This window comes from Pseudophryne corroboree, chromosome 9 (assembly GCF_028390025.1).
Source record: "Pseudophryne corroboree isolate aPseCor3 chromosome 9, aPseCor3.hap2, whole genome shotgun sequence".
NCBI lineage: Eukaryota > Metazoa > Chordata > Amphibia > Anura > Myobatrachidae > Pseudophryne > Pseudophryne corroboree.
Window position 1 is genome coordinate 299,558,010 of NC_086452.1, and position 22,615 is coordinate 299,580,624.

The 22,615-nt window shown below is 47.4% G+C and overlaps 1 protein-coding gene across 6 annotated transcripts in view; it reads left to right on the plus strand.

The window, feature by feature from the left end:
• Positions 1-433: 433 nt before the first annotated feature.
• The window catches only part of LOC134958056 (transcription factor 20-like), a 143,144-nt gene continuing 120,962 nt past the window's right edge, over positions 434-22,615 (plus strand). For 5 of the 6 annotated variants that reach the window (XR_010186858.1, XM_063940397.1, XM_063940399.1 and 2 more), the window contains exon 1: positions 434-536. The gene's annotated coding sequence lies outside the window, so the exon portion shown is untranslated. The other variant, XM_063940398.1, reaches the window with a different exon arrangement.

The following is a 22,615-nucleotide window of genomic DNA, read 5'->3' on the forward strand; positions in this document are numbered from 1 at the left end:
ACTTCTACCTATAATTTAACAGAAAGTACTTGATAAATGCTACCTCAAAGCTGATTGGTTGCTATGGACAACTTCTCCACTGGCCCACATCCCTCCTCTCTTCATGGTTATGGCTAAAACCAAGTTGGGGAAAGGACCTCACCCTCTCTTCACTGCTTCATGTGTCTCCCCAGTGATTTGGAAAATAGAGCCATCAGACATCGTACACGTTTGCACAACTTGGACATCCTGTATGTGTATGTATATATATATATATATATATATATATATATATATATATATATATATATCTATCTATCATAAAAAAATCAAAATATAAATGAGTAAGCGACCTTATCTTATTTTTATATAGATGCATATGTATATAACACACCTTATTAAGAGATTGCACGGTCTATGCTGTTTTATCAATAAAGTTAGGCGGTGGGGAAAAAAAACTGCAAGCTTAGAGACGATACAGGAAGTGATGTCAGAGGATGGCCGTGGTGTGTGTGCAAGTGATCAGCGAGCGCTAGCAAAGATCTGAGGGACCGCAGGTACTGGTTGGGGAGGGATCGCTCATAGAATGGGGGGAGAGTCGCAGTGTTTATACATGTCATGTCCTGGGAGAGCGTAGCGGGATCGCCGATCCTCTAATGAGCAGCTCCATTGCCAGAAGCAGACGGGAGTGCGGGGCTGCCGCTCAGTGCTTACATGGGAAGAGGATCTCTGCAATGTTCTACGCATCCATCTTATAGAGAGCCTGACGTAGTAAGCGGGATCTTTGCATTTTGAAATGCAGACGTGAGAAAGACAAAGAGCAATACTGGTGTGTGATCATCCCTCAGTGGGCGATGTGTATTCGTATTCTGTATCAGTGATATATTGCTGTGTGTATGTATGTATGCGTGTATGTGTATATATATATATATATATATATATATATATATATATATATATATATATATATATATATATATATGCTATGTATTAGTGTTCTAGATCACTGCTATGTATTGGGGTTCTGGATCAGTGCTGTGTGATGATGTTCTGTATCCTTGCTATGTATTAGTGGAGAAGATATATTAAGCCTGAAGAAGTGATAAGTGGAAGGTGATAATTAGGAATGAGCGGGTTCTGTTCTCAGAGAACCGTACCGAACTTAACCATTCGAGTCCGGTTCCAAGCCAGGCTCGGGTTTTCCTGCCTGACTTGGAAACCAGAATGAGGCAAAATGTCATCATCCCGCTGTCAGATTCTCGCGGGGCTTGGATTCCATATAAGGAGACGCACGTCCCCGCCATTTTCTCTCCCGCATAGGAGAGTGTAGAGAGAGGACGTGTCTCCGTTCTCTGTGTCCGTGTCTTGTGCTGAATCTGTCCGGTCACAGTGCTTGTGTCCTCTGCTACCATATGTCCAGTGCTGTCGTGTTGTGCTGCATCAGTCACAGTGTTGCTGTGGGGCATCAGTCAGTCCAGTGACCATTGAAAGTGGTGGTGTCATCTGCTGCCATGTGTCCAGTGCTGCTGTATAATAAGTCCCTACAGTGTTGCTGTGTTGTGCTGCATCAGACCAGTGGTAGTGTCCTGGCCATCAGTCATTCCAGTGACCAGGCAGTCACAGTGGTATACGCTGCTGCTATATGTCCACTGCTGCCGTATAATAACAACAACAACAACAATAAGTCCCTTACAGTGTTGCTGTGCTGTCCTGCATCAGACCAGTGGTAGTGTCCTGTGCATCAGCCATCAGTCATTCCTGTGCCGCATATTGTGTTATATATAACGCCAGAAAAATAATGGAGAACAAAAATTTGGAGGATAAAATAGGGAAAGATCAAGAACCACTTCCTCCTAGTGCTGAAGTTGCTGCCACTAGCCATGACATAGGATGCCATCGTCGTCTGCCAAGGCCGATGCCCAATGCGATAGTAGAGGGCATGTAAAATCCAAAAAGCCAAAGTTCAGTAAAAAGACCCAAAAAAGAAATTGAAATGGTCTGAGGAGAAACGTAAACTTGCCAATAAGCCATTTACGACACGGAGTGGCAAGGAACGGCTGAGGCACTGGCCTATGTTCATGACTAGTGGTTCAGCTTTACATTACGATGGAAGCCCTCATAACTGAGGCCTTGACACTTATGTTGGTGTTAGACGTGCATCCGGTATCCACCATTAGTGCAGTGGGATTTAGACAATTGATGGAGGTATTGTGTTTCCGATACCAAATCCCATCTAGATTCCACTTCACTAGGCAGGCGATACCGAGATTTTGCCATTTAATTCCAGTGATTTGGACGTATAATTCCAGTGGTAATTGTTTGCGTCGCTTGGCTTAGTCATACAGCTACCTCATTGCGCCTCTTCGACATCTTTGCATGAGGTGCTGTTTGGAGCCTAGTTTTTGAAAAGTGCCATCCTTTCTGACACTGCCGTATGAGTACAGGGGTACTGCTGTATAAGTCCACCAATTGCAGATTTTTTTTGAAATGACAAGGGCGTGCTGGAGATGCTGTCAGTGGACCGAACAATTGCGGCCCACTCTCGACATTCAGCCACTGCGTGACACTACTAGATGGGCCAGGTGGTTGTGTCGCTTAGCTTAGTCATACAGCAACCTCGGTGCACCTTTTTTTTTTCTTTTTTGCATCATGTGCTGTTTGGGGACTATTTTTTTAAAGTGCCATCCTTTCTGACACCTGTCTGACACTTCCGTACATGTCCAGTGGTTTGGCCGTACATGTCCAGTGGTTTGGCCGTACATGTCCAGTGGTTTGGCCGTACATGTCCAGTGGTACTGGCGTATAAGTCCAGTCCATATATATATATATATATATATTTCTCTGACGTCCTAGTGGATGCTGGGAACTCCGTAAGGACCATGGGGAATAGCGGCTCCGCAGGAGACTGGGCATAACTAAAGAAAGCTTTAGGACTACCTGGTGTGCACTGGCTCCTCCCACTATGACCCTCCTCCAGACCTCAGTTAGAATTTTGTGCCCGGCTGAGCTGGATGCACACTAGGGGCTCTCCTGAGCTCCTAGAAAAAGAAAGTATATTTTAGGTTTTTTATTTTCAGTGAGATCTGCTGGCAACAGACTCACTGCTACGAGGGACTTAGGGGAGAGAAGCGAACCTACCTGCTTGCAGCTAGCTTGGGCTTCTTAGGCTACTGGACACCATTAGCTCCAGAGGGATCGAACACTGGGCCCGTCCATGATCGTCCGGTCCCGGAGCCGCGCCGCCGTCCCCCTTGCAGAGCCAGAAGCAAGAAGATCTTCCTCAAAATCGGCGTCTGAAGACTCCTGTCTTCATTAAGGTAGCGCACAGCACTGCAGCTGTGCGCCATTGCTCCCTGTGCACACCACACACTCCGGTCACTATGAGTGCAGGGCGCTGCGGGGGGGGGGGGGGGGGGGGGAGGGCGCGCGCGCCCTGGGCAGCAATTTGAGTACCTTACAGGTGGCAAACACACATAATATAGCTTACTAGGCTATATATGTGTAAAATACCCCAGCCACATTAATTTAATAAAAGCGTGAGAAGTCCGCCGAAAAAGGGGCGGGGCTATCTCCCTCAGCACACTGGCGCCATTTCCTCTCACAGCTCCGCTGGAAGGATCGCTCCCAGGCTCTCCCCTGCAGTTTCAGACTACATAAGGGTAAAAAAGAGAGGGGGGGCACTAAATTTAGGCGCAATTCTGTGTAATAAGCAGCTATAAGGGAAATCACTGTGAGTAGTGTAAATCCCGGCATTATATAGCGTTCTGGTGTGTGCTGGCATACTCTCTCTCTGTCTCCCCAAAGGGCTTTGTGGGGTCCTGTCCTCAGTCAGAGCATTCCCTGTGTGTGTGCGGTGTGTCGGTACGGCTGTGTCGACATGTTTGATGAGGAGGCTTATGTGGAGGCGGAGCAGGTGCCTATAAATGTGATGTCACCCCCTGCGGGGTCGACACCTGAGTGGATGGATATGTGGAAGGAAGTAAGTGACAGTGTCAACTCCTTACACAAAAGGTTTGACGACATGACAGATGTGGACAGCCGGCTTCTCAGCCCGTGCCTGCCCATGCGTCTCAAAAGCCATCGGGGGCCCTAAAACGCCCGCTACCGCAGATGGCAGATACAGACGTCGACACGGATACTGACTCCAGTGTCGACGACGGTGAGACCACGGTACATTCCAATAGAGCCATCCGTTACATGGTTACGGCAATGAAAGATGTGTTGCACATTTCTGATCTTTACCCAGGTACCACAAAAAAGGGTATTATGTTTGGGGAGAAAAAGCAACCAGTGGTTTTTCCCCCATCTGATGAGTTGAATGAAGTGTGTGATGAAGCGTGGGCTTCCCCCGATAAAAAAGGATAGGTCACGTTGGGAGACATCCCCTAGGGTGGATAAAGCGCTCACACGCTTGTCAAAAAAGGTGGCACTACCGTCTCCGGATACGGCCGCCCTAAAGGAGCCTGCTGATAGAAAGCAGGAGGCTATCCTGAAGTCTGTGTATACACACTCAGGTTTTATACTGCGACCGGCTATTGCTTCAGCATGGATGTGCAGTGCTGCAGCCGCGTGGTCAGATTCCCTGTCTGATAACATTGATACCCTGGACAGGGACACTATATTGCTAAACATAGAGCATATTAAGGATGCACTCTTATATATGAGAGATGCCCAGAGGGATATTTGCCGGCTGGCATCTAGAGTAAATGCAATGTCCATATCTGCCAGGAGGGTATTGTGGACCCGGCAATGGACAGGTGATGCAGATTCTAAAAGGCACATGGAGGTTTTGCCTTACAAAGGTGAGGAATTGTTTGGGGAGGGTCTCTCGGACCTTGTCTCCACAGCAACTGCTGGAAAGTCGACATTTTTACCCCATGTTCCCTCACAGCCAAAGAAAGCACCGTATTATCAGGTACAGTCCTTTCGGCCACAGAAAGGCAAGCGGGTTAAAGGCGCGTCCTTTCTGCCCAGAGGCAGAGGCAGGGGGAAAAAGCTGCACCATACAGCCAGTTCCCAGGAGCAAAAGCCCTCTCCCGCTTCCTCTAAGTCCACCGCATGACGCTGGAGCTCCACAGGCGGAGCCAGGTGCGGTGGGGGCCCGTCTCCGGAACTTCAGCGACCAGTGGGCTCGCTCACAGGTAGATCCCTGGATTCTACAAGTGGTATCTCAGGGTTACAAGCTGGAATTCGAGACGTCTCCCCCTCGCCGTTTCCTCAAATCAGCTTTGCCAACAACTCCCCTAGACAGGGAGGCAGTGCTGGAGGCAATTCACAAGCTGTACTCTCAGCAGGTGATAATCAAGGTACCCCTCCTGCAACAGGGAAGGGGTTATTATTCCACGTTGTTTGTGGTACCGAAACCGGACGGTTCGGTGAGACCCATTTTAAATCTAAAATCACTGAACACTTACATAAGAAGGTTCAAGTTCAAAATGGAATCGCTCAGAGCGGTTATTGCGAGCCTGGACGAGGGGGATTTCATGGTATCACTGGACATCAAGGATGCTTACCTGCATGTCCCCATTTACCCTCCTCACCAGGAGTACCTCAGATTTGTGGTACAGGACTGTCATTACCAATTCCAGACGTTGCCGTTTGGTCTATCCACGGCTCCGAGGGTATTTACCAAGGTAATGGCAGAAATGATGATACTCCTACGAAAAAAGGGAGTCATAATTATCCCGTACTTGGACGATCTCCTTGTACAGGCGAGGTCCAGGGAACAGTTGTTGATCGGAGTAGCACTAGCTCAGACAGTGCTACAACAGCACGGCTGGATCCTGAATATCCCGAAGTCGCTGCTGGTTCCTACAACGCGTCTACTGTTCCTGGGGATGGTTCTGGACACAGAACAGAAAAAAGTGTTTCTCCCGGAGGAGAAGGCCAGGGAGTTGTCATCTCTTGTAAGAGACCTCCTAAAACCAAAACAGGTGTCAGTGCATCACTGCACGCGAGTCCTGGGAAAGATGGTAGCTTCTTACGAAGCAATTCCATTCGGCAGGTTCCATGCAAGGATCTTTCAGTGGGATCTGCTGGACAAGTGGTCCGGATCGCATCTTCAGATGCATCGGCTGATAACCTTGTCCCCAAGGGCCAGGGTGTCTCTACTGTGGTGGCTGCAGAGTGCTCATCTTCTAGAGGGCCGCAGATTCGGCATACAGGACTGGGTCCTAGTGACCACGGATGCCAGCCTTCGAGGCTGGGGGGCAGTCACTCAGGGAATAAATTTCCAAGGACTATGGTCAAGTCAGGAGACTGCCCTACACATAAATATTCTGGAACTAAGGGCCATTTACAATGCCCTAAGTCAGGCAAGGCCCCTGCTTCAACACCAGCCGGTACTGATTCAGTCAGACAACATCACGGCGGTCGCCCATGTAAACCGACAGGGCGGCACAAGAAGCAGGATGGCGATGGCAGAAGCCACAAGGATTCTCCGTTGGGCGGAGAATCACGTGTTAGCACTGTCAGCAGTGTTCATTCCGGGAGTGGACAACTGGGAAGCAGTCTTCCTCAGCAGGCACGACCTCCACCCGGGAGAGTGGGGACTTCATCCAGAAGTTTTCCAAATGATTGTACACCAGTGGGAAAGGCCACAGGTGGACATGATGGCGTCCCGCCTCAACAAAAAGCTAAAAAGATATTGCGCCAGGTCAAGGGACCCTCAGGCAATAGCTGTGGACGCTCTGTTAACACCGTGGGTGTACCAGTCGGTGTATGTGTTCCCTCCTCTGCCTCTCATACCCAAAGTACTGAGAATAATAAGAAAGAGTTGAGTAAGAACTATACTCGTGGTTCCGGATTGGCCAAGAAGATCTTGGTACCCAGAACTTCAAGAAATTATCTCAGAGGACCCATGGCCTCTGCCGCTCAGACAGGACCTGCTGCAGCAGGGACCCTGTCTGTTCCAAGACTTACCGCGGCTGCGTTTGACGGCATGGCGGTTGAACACCGGATCCTAAAGGAAAAATGCATTCCGGAGGAAGCCATTCCTACGCTGATTAAGGCGAGGAAAGATGTGACCGTAACACATTATCACCGTATTTGGCGAAAATATGTTGCTTGGTGTGAGGCCAGAAAGGCCCCAACGGAGGAATTTCAACTGGGTCGTTTTCTGCACTTCCTACAGTCAGGAGTGTCTATGGGCCTAAAATTGGGTTCCATTAAGGTCCAGATTTCGGCTCTGTCCATTTTCTTCCAAAAAGAACTTGCTTCACTGCCTGAAGTTCAGACTTTTGTTAAGGGAGTGCTGCATATTCAGCCCCCGTTTGTGCCTCCAGTGGCACCGTGGGATCTCAACGTGGTGTTGGATTTCCTGAAGTCGCATTGGTTTGAGCCACTTAAAACCGTGGAGCTAAAATACCTCACGTGGAAAGTGGTCATGCTGTTTGCCTTGGCGTCGGCCAGGCGTGTATCAGAATTGGCGGCTTTGTCATGCAAAAGCCCTTCTCTGATTTTTCATGTGTATAGGGCGGAATTGAGGACGCGTTCCCAATTCCTTCCTAAGGTGGTATCGGCTTTTCATGTGAGCCAACCTATTGTGGTGCCTGCGGCTACTCGGGACTTGGAGGACTCCAAGTTGCTGGACGTAGTCAGGGCTTTGAAAATATATATAGCCAGGACGGCTGGAGTCAGGAAGACTGACTCGCTGTTTGTCCTGCATGCGCCCAACAAGCTGGGTGCTCCTGCTTCAAAGCAAACTATTGCGCGCTGGATCTGTAGTACGATTCAGCAAGCTCATTCTGCGGCAGGATTGCCGCATCCTAAATCAGTAAAAGCCCATTCCACAAGGAAGGTGGGCTCTTCTTGGGCGGCTACCCGAGGGGTCTCGGCTTTACAGCTTTGCCGAGCTGCTACTTGGTCGGGTTCAAACACATTTGCTAAGTTCTACAAGTTTGATACCCTAACTGAGGAGGACCTTGCCTTTGCTCATTCGGTGCTGCAGAGTCATCCGCACTCTCCCGCCCGTTTGGGAGCTTTGGTATAATCCCCATGGTCCTTACGGAGTTCCTAGCATCCACTAGGACGTCAGAGAAAATAAGAATTTACTCACCAGTAATTCTATTTCTCGTAGTCCGTAGTGGATGCTGGGCGCCCGTCCCAAGTGCGGACTCTCTGCAATACATGTATATAGTTATTGCTTAACTAAAGGGTTATTGTTATGAGCCATCTGTTACTGAGGCTCAGTTGTTGTTCATACTGTTAACTGGGTATGGTTATCACGAGTTGTACAGTGTGATTGGTGTGGCTGGTATGAGTCTTACCCTGGATTAAAAATCCTTTCCTGGTAATGTCAGCTCTTCCGGGCACAGTTTCCCTAACTGAGGTCTGGAGGAGGGGCATAGAGGGAGGAGCCAGTGCACACCAGATATAGTACCTAATCTTTCTTTTAAGAGTGCCCAGTCTCCTGCGGAGCCCGTCTATTCCCCATGGTCCTTACAGAGTTTCCAGCATCCACTACGGACTACGAGAAATAGAATTACCGGTGAGTAAATTCTTATTTTACTGCATATAAGGATTTATTACCTCTACTACTTAAGTATTCATTGAAGTGAGTCTTAGCAGTGAGGTATACCTGCTTATTAGTCATAGTAGGGCTTTGACAATAAGCTGAGTAGGCAGTGGAAAGCAAACTCTGCAATGTTAAATAAGTGGCAGCATATGATTTGTTGAGACGGTCCACATATGACAAAATGTTTCCCCGTAGGACCGACTTAGCTGCTTGCCAAAATAGGGGTGGGGGTGGGGGGAATTATCAATCACGTGGGACTGATTATTCGCGTAGTATTCTTCCCAACTAGTTTGAAGCATTGTTTTAAATTCCAAGGAGGTCAAAAGGTGGGATGGGAAACGCCATATGATTTTGTTAGGGGGTTCATCAGAGATGTGCAAAGAGAACCATTGTAGAGAATGATCCGAAACAGATATCGGCTCAATCTCCACGGACGAGACTCTTGTGAGCAAGGCCAGAGACAGCAACAGGTAGTCTTATGCGGGACAGAGTGTGATAGGCGGCAGACATACAGGTATACATTTTGACAGTGGGATTATTAACTCTCCAGATGTCCACAAGGGACAATTGTGTGGCAAAATGGGGAATACCGTACTTGGGAAGTGAGAAAGAGTGTGAGGGGGCAGAAGACCTGTCCAGGTATATATCTGAGATGAGGTTAAAATCACCGCAGACCATCAGACCTTCATCCATATAAGGCGTCAATAAGGTAATCAGTTTCACAAAAAAGTGTCTTTTTTGGGGGGTGGAGGGGCATAGAGGGGATGAGCCAACACACACACACACACACACTTAAATATTTAAACTGCATCGGCTACGGCCCCCATCTAAACCCCCCCCCCCCCCCCCACTGTAAAGAGTCATCCCAGTATCCCTTGTGGACTTCGAGAAAAGGATTTACCTGCGTGTACCAATATCCCATTTTCTCCCACCTCTGCCTTCACATAAGATGCTGTGACTTTTTGCCAGTCATTGTTGTTTACCCTCCAGTGAGACATTGCAAAGGAGAAAGCAGTCGCTATCACACACATGCTTAAAAGTTAATTAACTTGCTACACTGATGCCGACTACTCTGGCATGACTCCATAAGTGACGTTGAGGGGCAGGCCTGTCCCCAGTTGTGACGTCGGCAGGACCGCTTCCCCCTCCCTAACTGGCCACGCCTCCAACGTGCATGCCCCTGCAGCCCTTGTGCCCTGCTGGCCTGGAATCCAGGAGGGAATGCTATGTGATGCTGTGATTTCTATAGAAATCACTGCATCTTTTATCCCGCACCCCAGGGCAAGTTCCTAAAATCATTATTTTTAAGAAAAATCACCGGTACTTGCTCTGGCACCCCACCTAAGGACAAACTAAGCAACTGAAAGTTTACAATTAGCTTAATTCGTCTGTAGTTACTCACCTTTCCGAAGCGTTGTCGAAACCCAACCAGTGGCAGCTCCAGAGGTGGGGCTGCAGCGCGGACCAGAGTTCAAATCCCCTAGTCGGGTCCCAGCCTTGAGTGTCTGTAAGTATGTGTTTGTGTGTGACCCCCCCCCCCCCCCCCCCCCAGTGGCAGTGGCCGAACGAATTAAATCTCCCAGCAGCACCCGACCGCATGGGAGGGCTAGTGAGGACCGCCGGCGAGGTGAGTGTCTTTTTGTTTTTTATTCACATGCTGCAGGGTTTTCAGTGCTGAAAGCCCCTTAACGTTTTTTTTTTTTAAATTGGATACCGTGGCTATCTGCAGCGCGCATACTCAAGGTAATCCAGAATTAGGCGCAAGGTTTTTTTTTACCCCACTGAACCTCACACCCAATTGAATTCCCCCGGTGTACAGTATCTCTTATATTTTTTTTGAGTTACATTAGTTTAATGACGAATATTGCCTCTCCAAAAACATGGAATGAAATATTCATCTCTCTGCTCACAAATGTATTTTTCTTTTCTCCCTTTAGTGAAGTTATTGTAGTTGTTATAGCCAAACTCCCTGGTTTGTTTTTCAGCAATGAATTCTTGTATCTTCTCATCTGTATGCAGTAGAAATGGACTCCTGCTTAAGCTGCACTCATCAGAATAACATTACCAGCCTTTGAAAGGGAAAAATGTGGCCTTTGTAATAAGTGTCTGGGTTCTCATCTAGGTTATGTCCATACTCCGTTTTACCCGATTATTTAAAAAACACAATTGCCTAGAATATTTAAAACTACTATGGTCTGGAGACGGTCTAACCCCAATTCAACCATGCTTATCTTTTGAGTTTCTGGCTTATGCAGGGTCACCTGAGTCTCTGTTTCCCTGCTCAGCCCCAACTCCTCTGGTACCCCCAATCCTCCAGTCTTTGACCAACAGATCATTTTATAATAGTGGGGGATAAATAGTGGAAAACTGCTCTAATCAAGCTGGTAACAATCCCCAGGTGCTGCGGGAGGGGGTTACTCTAGACAAGAAATACAAAAGGGATTTTTCCCACGCACTCTGCTGGCTGTTAGTAAGAAGAGCTATATACTATGTAATAATAGGAAATTTAGAGCTCTTCGTTACATATGTTTTGCAAAAGATATGATAAGCCTCCAGGCCACTTCACGGCTGCTCTATTACTGGAGGTCCCTATCTAAGCATAGGTCCAGGGCTTGGACCCCACAAAGTCGGCTCAGGCCCGACCACCCCAGGGCAGCACACCATTGAAATACTAAAGTGTTAATATGTGTTAAGAAAGAAGCAGAAGCTATGGGTTAGAAAGTGCTACAAAAATAAGGGTGTTAATAAAATACTCAAAAGAGTAATGTTAGTGAAAAAATAGGAGTGTTACATAAGTGCTAAATAAATAATATGGCATGCTACCCCAAGGTGGCCCAGCCCCACCAGACCCGGGGGGTACCACTCCCCAAACCCATACACAGCATAATAATAATAATAACATCCACTATGGGTCATACAATTGCTTAATGTATGGCCACATGATAATGGCACATACAGAACATATCCAGGTTGAGAGCTAGTTTACCTGGAGGCACCCCTGTATCCTCCAAATGGCACCACAGGACCCAGCATGCCCTCCTAATGCTGGCTCCATCTATGCCTCTCTGAACTGCAATAAATAGTGGAAAACTGCTCTAATCAAGCTGGTAACAATCCCCAGGTGCTGCGGGAGGGGGTTACTCTAGACAAGAAATACAATAGTGGGGGAGGAAGAAACATACATTAAACAGACATTCAAGGTACACAAACTAAATGCATACATGAAAACAAAGGATGAGAGATCTTAAATCTGTTTGGGAAAAAGGCTGTGACTGTTGTGTGGGTGTACCAGTGTAAGCAGGACAGGTTATAGGAGGCAAAAATTGTAGCAAGAGGATGATTTTCAGTGTTTAAGGATTTAAATGCTGGTGTAGAGTCTTATCTTGCATGGCAGGGGTTGAGAGGCGATTATTAGGCCTGAAGTTAGATGTAGACCTATAGTAAGGGACATGGTAGAGAGTTTTTTTGTGATGTATGAAGTGATTGTGTTGAGGGCTGTTGTATGGGAGTACCTTATTTGAATTGGGTTCTGCATAATATGGAAAACAGTGTAGAAATTAGCAGAGTGATGATAAAATAATCCATTGGGATCAGGGATTTGAATAATTTTCTCTGTACAACACTATGTAAATTTGCGATAATGATAATAATTGAAGCGAGGATGGATGGTGAAGAAGATTGCGATAGTTGAGGCAGGTGACAACTAAAACTCATCCACTTATCTCTCGGGTATGAAAGTTGAGCATTCTAGCAATATTTTGGATTATTCTATGGTTTCTGTTCTTTACCATTGATAATTACATTGCTATAACATTGCTATTTAGTTAATGATTGTACTGCTAATGCTTTTATATGGTTTTAGTGCATTACAGTCTGCACCATTTCCCCTCTTGATTGTAAAAGTATTTGAAAAACAGTGGAGTGGAAGACAGTGGCACTGAGTACATGTACTCAACGCCAGTGTCTTCCACTCCACTGTTTTTCTATTGTCATTTGAGGGTTTGTGTTTTTTTTGTGGTAAAACAAGGCAGCTGGGTGGATTTTATTGCGAGATAAGTGTGTCATCCCTTTTTTTTTTTCTTCTTTTTTTTTGTTGTAAAAGTATTTGAAGCCAGAGACCCCACACGAGTCTCCCTGATATGGCATTATCCCCTTGACTGGTTTTTGGAAAATAGGGAGAGCCCCACGCTGGTTTTTGCCCCCCTTTCTATTGGCAAATCAGACTGAGTGGCCCGGTGCTAGTTATTGATTTTTTTTTTTTTTGGGGGGGGTGCTCCCTTTTTTTTCTTTTTTTTTTCTTCTTTTCTTTTTTTCTTTTTCTCTTACATCCTAGAGGATACTGGCGTGTTCCATTAAGTAACATGGGTATAGACGGGTCCACTAGGAGCCATGGGCACTTTAAGAATTTGATATTGTGGCCTGGCTCCTCCGGTCACACTTATGGAAGCTCCTGGAGAGTTTTCTGCATTTATTTTATATGTTTGTTATTTTCAGGCAGGGCTGGGTGGCACCAGCCTGCCTGCTTCGTGGGACTTGGGGGTGGGGAAACGGCCCAGCGGGGTTAATGGTCTCGTTCCAACAGGGTTAATGGTCCCAGGACACTGAGCTCCTGAGGGAACTATTCGCAAGACCCTCCATGGCGAACGTACATTCCCGCAGCACGCCACCACCCCTAACAGCCAGAAGAAAGAAGAGTGGTGAGTACTAACCCGGCGTCCCGGTTAGTGGGGTATCGGCGATTATGGCGGCATGAGGGTACGGAGACGCACGGCTTCTAACACTGTACACAGTACCCACATTGGCAAAAACAGCCTTAAAACGGTTTTCTCTAACGTCCTAGAGGATGCTGGGACTCCGTAAGGACCATGGGGATAGACGGGCTCCGCAGGAGACATGGGCACTTTAAGAAAGACTTTAGGCTGTGGGTGTGCACTGGCTCCTCCCTCTATGCCCCTCCTCCAGACCTCAGTTTGATACTGTGCCCAGAGGAGATGGGTGCACTGCAGGGAGCTCTCCTGAGTTTCCTGTAAGAAAGTATTTTGGTTAGGTTTTCAGGGAGCCTGCTGGCAACAGACTCCCTACATCGAGGGACTGAGGAGAGAGAAACAGCCCTACTTCTCTGAGTTTCAAGGTCCTGTTTCTTAGGCTACTGGACACCATTAGGTCCAGAGGGATTGGTACGCAGGTTTCATCCTCGCCGTCTGTCCCAGAGCCGCGCCGCCGTCCTCCTCGCAGAGCCAGAAGATAGAAGCCGGGTGAGTATGAGAAGAAAGAAGACTTCAGAGGCGGCAGAAGATGTCTGATCTTCATAGAGGTAACGCACAGCGGTGAAGCTGTGCGCCATTGCTCCCGTTCACCTCACACACTCCGGTCACTGTAAGGGTACAGGGCGCAGGGGGGGCGCCCTGGGCAGCAGTATAAACCTCTCCTATGGCAAAAGCATATATATACATGTACAGCTGGGCACTGTACATGTATATAAAGAGCCCCCGCCATGTTTTGATAGATTTTGAGCGGGATAGAAGCCTGCCGCTGAGGGGGCGGGGCTTCTTCCTCAGCACTCACCAGCGCCATTTTCTCCACAGCACAGCGCTGAGAGGAAGCTCCCCGGACTCTCCCCTGCTTACTGACTGTGACAGTGGGTTTTTCAAGAGGGGGGGGGGGCACATAATTGGCGTGTATAAAGTTATAACAGCGCTACTGGGTAAAACATTCTGTGTTTTTTCCTGGGTCATATAGCGCTGGGGTGTGTGCTGGCATACTCTCTCTCTGTCTCTCCAAAGGGCCTGGTGGGGAACCTGTCTTCAGAAAAGAGCTTCCCTGTGTGTGTGGGGTGTGTCGGTACGCGTGTGTCAACATGTATGAGGTTGAAGGCTCACCTAAGGAGGATGGGGAGTGTATGAATGCAAGGTCTCCGTCGGCAGTGCCAACACCTGACTGGATGGATATGTGGAATGTCTTAAGTGCTAATGTGAATTTATTGCACAAAAGATTAGACAAAGCTGAGGCTAGGGAACAGTCAGGAAGTCAAACCATGCCTGTCCCAATGTTGCAGAGTCCTTCGGGGTCTCAGAAGCGCACACTATCCCAAATAGTTGACACAGATACCGACACGGATTCAGACTCCAGTGTCGACTACGATGATGCAAAATTACAGCCAAAAGTGGCTAAGGGTATTCGATATATGATTATTGCAATAAAAGAGGTTTTGCATATCACAGAGGAACCCCCTGTCCCTGACACGAGGGTACACATGTATAAAGAGAAAAAGCCTGGGGTCACCTTTCCATCCTCACCTTTCCATCCTCGTATGAGCTGAACGAATTATGCGAAAAGGCTTGGGAAACCCCAGACAAGAGACTGCAGGTTCCCAAAAGGATTCTTATGGCGTATCCTTTCCCGCAAAAGGATAGGATACGATGGGAATCCTCTCCTAAGGTGGACAAGGCATTGACACGCTTATCAAAAAAGATAGCGCTGCCATCCCAAGATACAGCTACCCTCAAGGATGCTGCTGATCGCAAGCAGGAGGTTACCATGAAGTCCATTTACACACATTCTGGTACAATACTTAGACCGGCAATGGCGTCGGCCTGGGTTTGTAGTGCTGTGGCTGCATGGTCTGATTCCTTATCAGCGGAGATTGAGACCCTAGATAAGGATACAATTTTAATGACCCTAGGGCATATAAAAGATGCTGTATTATATATGAGGGATGCTCAAAGAGATGTTTACTAAGTTCCAGAATAAACGCTATGTCTGTTTCCGCTAGGCAAGTCTTATGGACCCGACAGTGGACGGGGGATGCCGACTCGAAGAGGCATATGGAGTTTTTGCCTTAGGTGAGGAGTTATTTGGAGAAGGCCTCTCGGACCTCGTCTCCACAGCTACTGCAGGTAAATCGAATTTCTTGCCTTATGTTCCCTCACAGCCTAAGAAATCGCCTCATTATTAAATGCAGTCCTTTCGTTCGAATAAAAGCAAAAAAGTACGTGGATCGTCCTTTCTTGCCAGAGGTAAGGGCAGAGGAAAAAAGCTGCACACAGCTAGTTCCCAGGAACAGAAGTCCTCCCCGGCCTCTGCAAAATCCACCGCATGACGCTGGGGCTCCCCTGAGGGAGTCCGCTCCAGTGGGGGCACGTCTTCGACTTTTCAGCCACATCTGGGTTCTCTCACAGGTGTATCCCTGGGCAATAGAAATTGTTTCTCAGGGATACAAGCTGGAATTCGAAGAGGTCCCCCCTCGCCGGTTTTTCAAATCGGATCTGCCAGCTTCTCCCTCAGAGAGGGAGTTAGTGTTAAATGCAATTCAAAAATTGTATCTTCAACAGGTGGTGGTCAAGGTTCCCCTACTGCAACAGGGGAGGGGATATTACTCAACCCTGTTTGTGGTCCCGAAACCGGACGGTTCGGTCAGACTCATTTTGAATTTAATATCCCTGAACCTATACTTGAAAAAGTTCAAGTTCAAGATGGAGTCGCTCAGAGCGGTCATCGCCATCCTGGAAGGGGGGGATTTTATGGTTTCCCTAGACATAAAGGATGCGTACCTTCATGTTCCAATATTTCCACCTCATCAGGCGTTCCTGAGATTTGCTGTACAGGATTGTCATTGCCAATTTCAGACGTTGCCGTTTGGGCTTTCCACGGCCCCGAGGATTTTCACCAAGGCACTGGCGGAAATGATGGTGCTCCTGCACAAGCGAGGTGTCACAATTATCCCATACTTGGACGATTTCCTCATAAAAGCGAGATCTCGGGAGAAGTTACTGGACAGCGTGTCACTTTTATTGAAGGTGTTACAGCAACACGGCTGGATTCTCAATATCCCGAAGTCACAGCTGGTTCCTACGACGCGTGTGACTTTCTTGGGCTTGATTCTGGACACAGACCAGAAAAGGGTTTTTCTTCCGACGGAAAAAGCTCAGGAACTCATGACTCTGGTCAGGAACCTATTGAAGCCAAAACAGGTGTCAGTGCATCACTGCACTCGAGTCCTGGGGAAAATGGTGGCATCATACGAAGCCATTCCCTTCGGCAGGTTCCATGCGAGAACCTTCCAGTGGGACCTGCTGGACAAGTGGTCTGGGTCACATCTACATATGCATCGGCGGATCACTCTGTCCCCCAGAGCCAGAGTATCTCTCCTGTGGTGGCTGCAGAGTGCTCACCTCCTAGAGGGCCGCAGGTTCGGCGTTCAGGACTGGATCCTGGTGACCAAGGACGCAAGCCTCCGAGGTTGGGGAGCAGTCACACAGGGAAGAAATTTCCAAGGTCTTTGGTCAAGTCTAGAGACTTGTCTCCACATCAACGTCCTGGAGTTGGGGGCCATATACAACGCCCTACGTCAAGCGGAGGCATTACTTCGCGACAAACCAGTTCTGGTTCAGTCAGACAATGTCACCGCAGTGGCACATGTAAACCGCCAAGGCGGCACAAGGAGCAGGGTGGCAATGGCGGAAGCCACCAGGATTCTTCGCTGGGCGGAGAATCATGTCAGCGCACTGTCAGCAGTGTTCATTCCGGGAGTGGACAATTGGGAAGCAGACTTCCTCAGCAGACACGATCTGCATCCAGGACAGAGGGGGCTTCATCAGGAAGTCTTCGAGCAGATCGCAAGCCGGTGGGGACTGCCCCAAATAGACATGATGGCGTCCCGTCTCCACAAAAAGCTAAAAAGGTATTGCGCCAGGTCAAGAGATCCTCAGGCGGTAGCTGTGTACGCCCCGGTGACACTGTGGGTGTACCGGTCGGTCTATGTATTTCCTCCTCTTCCTCTCATACCCAAGGTATTGAGAATAATAAAACAAAGAGGAGTGAGAACAATCCTCATTGTTCCAGATTGGCCACGAAGGACCTGGTATCCGGAGCTGCAGGAGTTGCTCACAGAAGATCCGTGGCCTCTTCCTCTAAGACAGGACCTGCTGCAACAGGGGCCCTGTCTGTTCCAGGACTTACCGCGGCTGCGTTTGACGACATGGCGGTTGAACGCCGGATCCTAGCGAAAAAAGGTATTCCGGATGAGGTCATTCCTACACTAATAAAGGCTAGGAAGGACGTGACATCAAAACATTATCACCGAATATGGCGAAAATATGTTTCTTGGTGTGAGGCCAGGAATGCTCCTACGGAAGAATTCCAGCTGGGCCGTCTCCTTCACTTCCTACAAACTGGAGTGAATTTGGGCCTAAAATTAGGCTCCCTTAAGGTTCAGATTTCGGCCCTATCCATTTTCTTTTAGAAGGAATTGGCCTCTCTTCCTGAAGTACAGACATTTGTGAAGGGAGTACTGCATATTTAGCCTCCTTTTGTACCTCCGGTGGCGCCTTGGGACCTTAACGTGGTAAGTTTCCTTAAGTCACATTGGTTTGAACCACTCAAAACGGTGGAGTTAAAATATCTCACTTGGAAGGTGGCCATGTTGTTAGCCTTAGCTTCGGCTAGGCGAGTTTCGGAATTAGCGGCTTTATCACATAAAAGCCCCTATCTGGTTTTTCATATGGATAGGGCGGAATTGCGGACTCGTCCTCAATTCCTACCTAAAGTGGTCTCATCCTTTCATATGAACCAGCCTATTGTCATGCCTGTGGCTACATGTGACTTGGAGGATTCCGAGTCCCTTGATGTGGTCAGGGCTTTGAAGATTTACGTGGCCAGAACGGCTAGGATCAGAAAAACAGAGGCACAGTTTGTCCTGTATGCAGCCAACAAGGTTGGCGGCCCTGCTTCAAAGCAAGACTATTGCTCGCTGGATCTGTAACACGATTCAGCAGGCGCATTCTACGGCAGGATTGCTGTTACCAAAATCGGTTAATTCCCATTCCACTAGGAAGGTGGGCTCTTCTTGGGCGGCTGCCTGAGGGGTCTCGGCACTACAGCTGTGCCGAGCTGCTACTTGGTCGGGGTCAAACACCTTTGCAAAGTTCTGTAAGTTTGATACCCTGGCTGAGGAGGACCTCCTGTTTGCTCAATCGGTGCTGCAGAGTCATCCGCACTCTCCCACCCGTTTGGGAGCTTTGGTATAATCCCCATGGTCATTACGGAGTCCCAGCATCCTCTAGGACGTTAGAGAAAATAAGATTTTAAACCTACCGGTAAATCTTTTTCTCGTAGTCCGTAGAGGATGCTGGGCGCCCGTCCCAAGTGCGGACTACTTCTGCAAGGCTTGTATATAGTTATTGCATACATAAGGGTTATGTTATAGTTTCATCGGTGGTGGACCGAGGCTATGTTGGTTTTTCATACTGTTAACTAGATAGTATATCTCAAGTTATACGGTGTGATTGGTGTGACTGGTATGAATCTTGCCCTTGGATTACCTAAAATCCTTTCCTTGTACTGTCCGTCTCCTCTGGGCACAGTTTCTCTAACTGAGGTCTGGAGGAGGGGCATAGAGGGAGGAGCCAGTGCACACCCAGAGCCTAAAATCTTTCTTAAAGTGCCCATGTCTCCTGCGGAGTCCGTCTATCCCCATGGTACTTACGGAGTCCCAGCATCCTCTACGGACTACGAGAAAAAGATTTACCGGTAGGTTTAAAATCTTATTTTCTCTCCATATTAAGCACCAGATTACCTCAGGCAGTACAAAAAAAAGCGGGAAGACCGTGAACCATTGAAGGGATGGGTCCTTCAATATGAGCGGATCCAGCAGTTCACCAGCGCCATTTTACCTCTGCAGTGGACACACACGCTGACTGACAGGGACGTGCAGCTCCTCCGGAGAGTCTCCAGATTACCTCAGCGGTGCCAGGGGGTTATAGCAGGGGAGGAGCGATTGTTAGTGTATTAAATCCCCCATCAGGGTACTTAGTTTGCGACCCAGCTAAGCTTGTCATTAGCAATAAGACGCGCAGTGGGGGCTGGCTCCAAATTACTCTGTCTCTCCCTGGAAGGGCTTTTTGTGGGTTTATTGTGCTTAACCTTTTCCTGTGTGTGTGTGTGTGCGTGCAGTCACATTTTCATTATGTTAGGCAAAGAGTGTGTTTCTTGTACAGCGGAGTGTTCCTCTTCACCAGGGGGCTCACTACTGGGTACTCAAGGCAGTGCACCTTCCTAGAATAGCGGGGCTGAACCGGAGTGGGTTAATTCCATTAAAGGAATGATCTCCAATATTTCTACGAAATTATCTTGCAATGTGGAAGAGGCGCAATACTTTAGATAGACTGTGGATGAGCTTATGAATAAAAACTCAGTCCCCAAATCAGCGTCTCAATCCCCTCCCATTTGTCCGCAAAAACGATCTCTGGCCCATATCCTGCAGTCTGACTCTGACGCTGATGGGTCAGACATGGAGGAGGGCGAGGTGGATTTGGAGGGGGTGGAAGCTACTTTGTTATAGGGAATAACCTCTATAAGAACCTCTATCAGACATGTTCTGCAAATTCCTGATAAGGTGTCAGTGGAGTGTGAGGAGTCTTATTTTAATGTAAAAAAGAAGTCCTCAGTCACTTTTCCTGCGTCAAAGGAATTGACCCTGTTTGAAGAACCGTGGGTTAATCCTGATAAGAAATTTCAAATCCCTAAAAGGTTTCTCTCATCTCTTCCTTTTCCTCTGGAATATAGGAAAAAATGGGAAAATCCACCGATAGTGGATGCATCAGTCTCTAGGCTGTCACGAAAAATCGTATTGCCTGTCCCTGGTGCAGCCTCCCTAAACGACACAGCTCATCGTAATATTGAGACTACACTCAAATCATTGTACACGGCTGCTGGGGTGGCCCAGAGACCCACTTTTGCATGTGCATGGATCACAAAAGCCATTGCTAAATGGTCAGGTAACCTAATTGAGGAGTTAGATTCCTTGTCTAGGGGGGATGTTTTACTCCTGCAGCATATACAAAAAGAATAATAGTCATTGGTGGCCAGTGGCATAATATAATGGCGTTCAGGACATGGCCGCATGGGGCTTGCAGTGGCGCAGCATTTTGGGCAGGGGGCCTGTATAATCGTGGGTAGAGCAGCATAAACGGTGGTCAGTGTTGGTAAAAAAGAATAATGGTCATTGGTGGCCAGTGGCGCAGTATAATGGCGTTTAGGGCGCGGCCACGTGGGCCTTGCAGTGGCGCAGCATTTTGGGCAGGGGCCTGTATAATCGTGGGTAGAGCAGCATAAACGGTGGGCAGTGTTGGTAAAAAAAAAAATAGTCATTGGTGGCCAGTGGTATATCCTGCCTACCTTGTGCGGTGTTTGGGAGCTCAGCAGCGTGCTTGCAGCTTACTCTCCAGTCATGTGCGCAGTGAGGGGAAGAGGAGTGTCCAGGACGTCTGCTCCTGTCTTCACATATCGCACATCGCGGTGTGATAAATCGAAAGTGGTAAAAACCAGCATGCGATCATGCCGCGATTCGATAAAAATTAAGTGCAGCACATACTATTGTGAGACGCGAGATTCGACCGGCGTGCCCGCGCATCGCGTCGAAAGGTACCTAAAATGTGCATACAATCCTCCGATTTCTCTCACAGATCCCGTCGAAATCGAAGGTTAGTACCAATTATCTCACAAGTGTATGGGCACCATATAGACAGACTCAGCAGTGTGTTGTGCATACACACTGCCCGATCCGTCGTGACTGACGTCACAAAGTGGGTGGGCATTTACATGTGCCCGCCCAGTTGAGCAGTCAATCACCGCCAGCTACTGCAGGAAGTGCTAACACCGTACATCAGGGTTGCACGATTTAAATCAAGTGATTTAATCATGATTTAAATCAAAACCTTTAAAAACTACAACTTTTGCTTAGAAAGAGAGAGACCTGTAGGTGGGGGCAGTCCTTCTTTTTTTTGTCCTTTTTTTTTTCCCCTCACTTCTTTTAACTGTGCTGGGGAAAATAATAGATGATGTATAGGAGATTCCCCATACTCTTCAGTTTCACTTTCACTTTTGTGATACTCATAGCTATTCACTTTCACTTTCACTTTGAAGTCTGAACAACCAGACACAAGCTGTTGGTAAGGGATGCCATTTGCTTATATTTAAACAAAAAGACTATCCCTGGTAAATCTGGTTGTAAAGCAGAATGTAAAACATGCAGTAAAATAATGCAAGGATTTGTAGCAAGAATGAAAGACCATTATGAAAAATGTGCTTCACATTCAGATTCTGATGTTGATGAAATTTTAATTCAAGAAGCAAAGGTACAATTACTCATGGAAATTAAAGTTAATTTGTAGCTGCTGTTGGTGTGAGGTCTCATCATTCAACATCCACCCCTTCACCAACCTTCTCTTCTGATGTGGAAATGTGCAGCCCACTTTCTTCACCAATGCTTTCTAGTGGACATGCAAGTAAGCGAAAAGCTACAAAAGCAGCAACACTTGAAAACTTTGTAGTCAAATCTACCAAATCAGAAAAAGAAGCGAATTGACCTGCAATGTGCTCGGTACATCTGTGCAACAAATTCACCATTTGAATGTGGTCAACACCCAGAGATGATTAAGTTTGTGCAGATGCTTCGCGCAGGATACAAGCCACCCAACCACAATGATGTAGGTGGAAAGTTGCTTGATGAGTTGTGTCGGTCTGTTAGAGAAGAAAGCAAGGAAAAGTTGAAAGACAAAACAGTGTGTGTGGCTATTGATGGCTGGAGCAAAGTGCATAATGAGCCAATTGTTCGGTTACTTCAGATGACTGAATACTTAGAGAGTATTGACACATCATGCCATAGTCATACTGCAGAGTACTCAAGTGAACTTGCAGTCAAAAGTATTAAATTGCGTGAATAATCTATTGAATGTTCTGTGAAGAGCATATGGCAAAGATGAGAGCACACTTAAAAGAAACTGATGACCTGGATATTATTGCACATGGATGTTCTTCACACTTAATGAATCTCTTGCACATGACCTCATCATTCCAGGAGTTAAGGAACATATCATTGCTATTATTAAGCACTCCAGAAATGTCAATTTTTCAGGACCTAAATACAAAGAAGCAGTAGCAGATGGGAAAAGGCTTATACTACCAAGTGACACATGCTGGAATACTATGGCAGACTGTTTGGAGTCCTTTCTGAAAAACTGGCCCATTCTTGTTCGAGTATGTGATGAAAATAAAGCTGATATCCCACAAGACATTATTAACAAATTTAATAACTTTGGTATTAAGCGGAGTGCTGAAGATTAT